Consider the following 6,885-nt stretch of genomic DNA (forward strand, 5'->3'; position numbering starts at 1 on the left):
AATCATTTAAAATAAAAAAAAAACTTGGAAACCAGGCATGATGTCACAAGCCTTTAAAATCACATTTGGGAGGCAGAGGCAGGCAGATCTACATAGTGAGACCTTGCCTATAAAAAAAAAAAAAAAAAGGCAGCCGGGCGGTGGTGGCGCACGCCTTTAATCCCAGCACTCGGGAGGCAGAGCCAGGTGGATCTCTGTGAGTTCGAGGCCAGCCTGGGCTACCAAGTGAGTTCCAGGAAAGGCACAAAGCTACACAGAGAAACCCTGTCTTGAAAAACCAAAAAAAAAAAAAAAAAAAAAAAAGGCTTGAAATGAGATCATCATCTCCCTTATAAGAAAGTGTGTGTGTGGGGGTGTGATTAACAGGAACTTCAAGGAGTATCCCTATCTGAGTGATTGGAGCTGGGGGACTCTGGGAATAGATTCTCCTTCAGAGCTTTGAGAATGAATCAACCCCTCATGGAGAATAATTTTCATTTTTTGCTTCATGTTGAAAATTTACTAGTAAATACAAAAGCCATGTAAGCACATAAACATGTAAATAAACATTGACTGTTGGTTGGCATTTCTTGGGCACCTCTTCAAATTCTCATGGCCACACCTTGGATTCTGGAGATAAATGCAGATGTCAGTCAGTTTCCCACAGCTGCAGCCTCTAGCTCTGCTGCCATCATCCCCTACCCTGATCCCCAGACCCATCCAACACAAGACCAGAATGTGACACTCAGCCCCCCCTCCCAAATGATGGGGAGGTTTTGGCCAATGGGAGCTGAGAGTGAAGGAATAACACTTCAGTCTGGACTCATTAGATTAAGATTCAGTCTATGATTTGAACAAACAGTTCAATCTCTCCAGCTGGTGGGCAATTCAGCAGTTCACCCAGGCTCTCCCATCTTCTCTGTCCATTCTGTCATTCCTTAGCTAACACACTCACACATGAGCCCCTACCTTGTAAATCTGGCTCAAGCCCTGATCTTTGGAGACCCGTGACTAATAAGTACTAAATTAGTTCTTATTTTACTTGTAGGGGTGTTTTGCCTGCATGTATGTGTGTGCACCATGTGTGTGCCTGGTGCCCTCGGAGGCAGAAGAGGGCGTGGAATCCCCTGGAGCTTGAGTTATAGGCAGTTGTGAGCTGTCAGGTGGGTGCTGGGTATTGAACCCCTGTCCTCTGGAAGAATAAACAGTGCTCTTAACTGCTGAGTCATCTCTCCAGCCCTCCCTCAGATTTCTTTATATCTGGGCTACCACCAGATGTTGCTCTCTCTGGAAGAGGGTTTTCCCCCTTGATTAATCCTTCCAGAAATTACCTTCTCATATTCTTGTTTCCTTTCTGTTGCTGTGATTAAATGCTCTAACCAAAAGCACCTTAAGGGAGGGAAGGGCTTATGTGGCTTACACTTCCAGGTCACAGTCCAGGGGAGGAAAGGGCTTATGTGGTTTACACTTCCAGTTCACAGTCCATCATTGAGGAAAGTCAGGCAAGAACTCAAACTTGAAGCAGGAGGAATGCTGCTTGCTGGCTTACTCACAAGCTCACAGCAAGCTTTCTTATTCAACCAGGACCATCTGACTGAGGAATGATGCTGCCCACAGTGGACTGGTCTCTCCTGCATCGACTCAGACAATCCCACAGGCCACTCTGATCTAGAGAATTCTTCAACTGGAGCTTTAGATGTACTGACTTCTTATCAAACAGTTAAATAAGATGAAACTCCATCCAAAAATTTGTAAAGAAGCCACTTGGCAGAAATTCAAATTCCCCCAGGGTCAGCACTTCTCGGAATCAAAGTATATGTTCCTTTCATTTCTCCATAGAAACTGTGCTTCTATTAGCCAATCACATAAGAATATGAGGTTAGCTTTGAACACTCAGAATGGGGCACAGGACCCCTTTGCATCAGGAATAAAAACCCAGACATACCTCTTGGGTGTGCTTGCTTGATGAAGCATGGCTACACACCCTTCTGCAGAAACGAAACTTGCCTTGCTGAAATGCCTTGAATTGGTCATTTTCTTGAGACCCCAGACCCATTTCTTATAGCTGTGTCAAGTTGACAGTAGAAATAAACTGGACATCTACCCTCTAAGAGCTGTGTCTGTTAGTCGATCCCAAACTCAATCAAGATAACAACCAAGATTAACCATCGTAGGGTTCTTCGGAATAGACAAGAGACTTAGCAGCCTGAACAAAGCGTCCTTGATGATTTCTTCACTGTGTGAACGTCATTGGATGCACAGGTTATATATGCATATGTTGTGGCCTATTGCTTCCAAGACTATTGTAAACCAATGACCCAGGGCTAATTCATGATACCACAAGACATGTCACACACACATACATGAGGCTACTGCTTATAGCTCACTGCCACAGCTATTTACAGTATTTAGTTTTAGAAAAAGGGATTCACACTAGTGATAAAATGTACAGTATAGTAAATTTGTAAACCAGTAACTAGTGTTTATAATCATTATCAAGTGCTATGTTCTGTGCCTAATCATACGTTGTGCTTTAATAGGTAGCATAAAAGGTTTATCCGTACCACCACAAATATGTGAAGGGTGCATTGCCCTGTGGTGGTTATAATGCACTAGGCATCAGGAGTTTTCCATCTCCACTATAATCTCATGGCACCTCCACTGTCCATACAGCCCACCACTGAGCAAAGTATCCTTGTGCCCGGTTGGCTGTAGACATAATGAGGTAGTGGCCTGCATGATTATGGAGACTAAGCCCCATGAGCTGCTGCCTGCAAGCTAGGAATTTAGCCTTGTTGTCCAGTCAAGGTCCAAAGGCTGAGCGTACAGAGTGAGAACCACGGACAGCATAAACTGTGGTCCCAAAGTAGATGTTAGAAGATATCATGGTAAGAACATGATAAGGCAGAAAGAAAAAAAGTGAAAATAAATTTGTGGTTTCACTCAGCTCTGGACAGTGCCCCAAGTGCCTCTTTCAAACAAGGAAAGATCTTGGGCTGTGGTGGTACACGCCTTTAATCCTAGCACTCAGGAGGCAGAGGCAGGCAGATCTCTGTGAGTTCGAGGCCAGCCTGGTCTACAGAGCGAGATCCAGGACAGGCACCAAAACTATAGAGAAACCCTGAAAAAAAAAAAAAAGATCTTGAGGTGGCTCAGCAAAGAGGACAGAGGGCTCAGCCTGTGGAGCCAGAAAACGTGACCATGTCAGTCACCTTGGCTTCCAGAATATTCAGGGCATCTGGAGTAAGTTCAGGGTCAAAGGGGACAGGAGAGCTGGGTACAAAACATAAAAGAAGAGTTGGAGAGATGTCTCAGTGGCTGAGAGCACTGGCTGCTCTTCTAGAGGACCTGGGCTCAATTCCCAGCACTGCATGGTGCCTCACAGCTGCCGGTAACTCCAGCTCGAGACCCAACGCCCTGTTCTGGCCTCCATAGGCGCCAGGCACATATGTGTTGCACAGACATACATGCAGACCGAATGTATAACATAAAATAACAAAATATTAACTTTTTAAAAAATTTAAAATAAAAAAGAAGTCCAAGGGGCAGGAAGGTGTCTCAGCAGGTAAAGATGCTTGCTACACAAACCTGACAACCTGAGTTTCAATTCCAGAAATCGATAGAAGTCGGACTCTGTGGCTCGTGTCTAAAATATGAGCTTTGCTGTGGAAAAATGGAAAGCAGAGACAACAGAATCTCCTAGAATCTCGTCAGCGAGTTAGACTTGAATACATATCCCAGCAGCAGACAAGAAAGCCCCTGCCTCACACATGGCAGAAAGCAAAATCCAACACCTTATCTTCTGGCTTCCATGCGTGCCACGGTGTGGGAATACCCTCAAGCAAGAACACACACACAAAATTTAAAAAAATTAAAGAATTCAAAGGGGATTTGGAGGAGAAACTGAGGCTGGGATGTAAAATAGATCATTTTTTTATTCCAGCTGGATGGTGGTGGCACACGCCTTTAGTCCCAGCACTCAGGAGGCAGAGACAGGAGAATCTCTGTGAGTTCAAGGCCAGGCTGGTTTACAGAGTGAGTTCCAGGACAGCCAGGGCTACACAGAAAAACCCTGTCTCAAAAAAAAAAATTCCAGAGGGTCTGGGCATGCACTCAGTTGAGTACTAATCTAGCATCCACAAAGCCCTGAGTTCATCCCTACTGCCACCAAGCCTGGGGGCACATACCTGTAGTCCCAGAATTTAGGAGACAGAAGTTCAGTCATCTTCGACATTTAGGCAAGTACTTTACTAAGCAATCTCTTCAGCCCTTCATTAGAATCTTCTTGATGAGCCATTGAATGTCCAGAGCCTTGATGTTGGGTGGGTAGAGAGGGGCCTGGGGTGCCCAGGTGGGACTGCTTTGCCAACAAATGAGTAGCCAACCTCTCTGAGAAGGAGGAGGGTGGGACCCAGTGGGGAGGGCCATCCCTGAAAAAGCACATGAAGAAACAGAGGCAGAAGTAGCAGCAAAAAATATACCATGGCAGTGGGAGTGAGGAAAGCCCAAGGGATCATGTTTTTGAAGGAATCTCCCACTCCCACCCACACTGGAATCCAAATGGGGCAGAGGCCAGGTAAATATCATGTGATACAAACAAAAACAGGGATAGGGCCTGCCTGTGGATGGGTCCACGGAGTCAGAATAGGATTCTGAATACATGTAGAAAGTCGGGCCCTGGTATTTCCCAGCCACAGGAAAAGGTAATGGAGACAGTTCAGGGTCTTTCTCCTTGTATGGTTCCCTGTGTGCAAACCACAAGTAAATGAGAAGTCTGCATCCTGGGAGCTGCAGCGGATAACTGCCCACAGGAGAGATCCCTCAGCAAATGTCACAGGGCCAGGCCAGGGCTGGCCACCATGTCCCAGGGAGATTCAAGCAGGACCACAGATGGGGCAGCCAGCAAGGAGAGGGAGTGGGCACCCTCTCCCTCCCCACAGTCGGGCTTAAGGGGCTTAGCATCCTGGAGGTCACTGGTAACCTTGACGGCTATATCTGTCTTAGTAGAAGCCTACTTTGCCGAATAGAGGCAGGTGGGTAGTAGGGGAGGAGAGCAGTGTGGCCCCTGGAGGACTGTTGCTGTAAAAGGAATCAGAGAAATGAGGCAAGTTAGCCAGGGAGCTTCGGGGAAGCATTAGAGCAGGCAAAATCACAGGGTGACTGTGGGGAGGGAGAGCCAGCAGGGCTAGAGGGAGGATGCATGCATGGTGGGAAAAGAGGCAGATACTGAGGGGGAAGGGCTTGGCCTCAGATGGGTGCCAGTCAATACAAGAAATGATATCACCACATATCTAGGTGAAACTTTATCCATGCTCACCATAGCCAAACAGCAGCCTTGGGACAAAACCAAAGGCAGTGACCTTGGCAGTCACTTCACAGCCTGTGATAAGAGTGAGTATGGCTTTCTTCATCCATGGACTTCTCTCAGAGCTTCTGGGAAATACAGGTCACCATACACGCCAGTCAAAGAGGGCTTCCTGGAAGAGAAGAGAGGAGAGACTGGCCTTCCGGGCAGGACCATGAGCTAAGCAAAAGCTTCCAGTGGAAGGGCTGGAGAGTGGACAGGCCAGTTTAGGTTGTGGGCAGTCCTGTGGGTTGCCTGTAGGAATGGAGCTAGATAAATCCAGTGCCTCTCCTCAGCCCTATAGGCAAAGTCACTGCACACTCAAGAAGAAAAGGGGATGGATGGCCATCTGCCAGGGGTTAAGGGAGGTGGAGGAGACTTGTTTTGCCAAGGGCACCTTGCTGCTCCCTGTGATGTGCTCCTCAAGTCATGGTTGCCCACAGCTACTCTATGGCCAGTTCTGGGGCTGAAGAGACCCACAGATCTGTGAGTCAGGAGAACACTGTGCACAGAGTCCATAGCTACTCTGTTCTGTTCTGTTCAGGGCCTCATCCGGACTTGAGGCTAAGTGTAGAACCCTCTGAAAGCCCATTACCTCCACATCTGCTGGCCACACTGGCTAGGGGCTAGGTGTCCCAGAGCATCACACAGCTCCGTAATTACACTGAGTTGGTGTGGTGATATTTTGTTTGTGATCTAACAAATAAAGCTTGCCTGAAGATCAGAGAAGCAGAGTAGCCAGTCACTAGAAAAGACTTCTTACCTCTAGGAATCCTCAGCCTGAAAGGGAGCGAGCTCCTGTCTCCTCTCACCTTATAGTCCCCTCTTTGCCCAGACACTTCCTGTCTCCACCTCCCTAGTGCTGGGATTAAAGGCCTGAGATCCCAAGGGCTGGGATCAAAGGTGTGAGCCACCACTGCCTGGTTGTTTCTCTTTTAGACTGGATCAATCTTGTGTATTCCAGGGTGGCCTTGAACTCACAGAGATCTGTCTGCCTCTGCCTCCTGAGTGCTAGGATTAAAGGTGTGTGCCACCACTTCCGGGCCTCTATGGCTAACTAGTGGCTTAGCTCCGCACCCTGATCTTCAGGCATGCTTTATTTGTTAGATCACAAACAAAATATCACCATAGGTTGGGCTCCTCACTATGTGGCACCTGGGCTCCCAAGATGACTGTCCCCCTAAAGAAGCCCTTTGACCCTGGTTCTTTCCTCAGGAAACCCTTTTCAGGTTTCCAGATGGAGTAGCAACCCCATTCTGCTTCCATAATCTCCCTGCTGACTGTATGGTCCCTTCAAGGAACGCTAACCTCGGGTAGCCAGATACTAGAATGCCTTCGACATGTGTCATGATCCTCTCTGCCGCCAGCCATGTGAACTCCACGAGTTGGAGTTTACAGTGGGTAATTTTAATCATCAACTAGACTAGATTTGGGATGGCATAGAAAACACACCTCTGGGTGTGTGCTGGAGGCATTTCCAGAGAGGCTTAACTGAGAAGGGAAACCCCATCATGCATGTGGTTGACACCATCCCATGGGCTGAAGTCCCAAACTAAATAAAA

This window comes from Peromyscus californicus, unplaced genomic scaffold, assembly GCF_007827085.1.
Source record: "Peromyscus californicus insignis strain IS unplaced genomic scaffold, ASM782708v3 Scaffold_7__1_contigs__length_154581171, whole genome shotgun sequence".
Classification (NCBI taxonomy): Eukaryota; Metazoa; Chordata; class Mammalia; order Rodentia; family Cricetidae; genus Peromyscus; species Peromyscus californicus.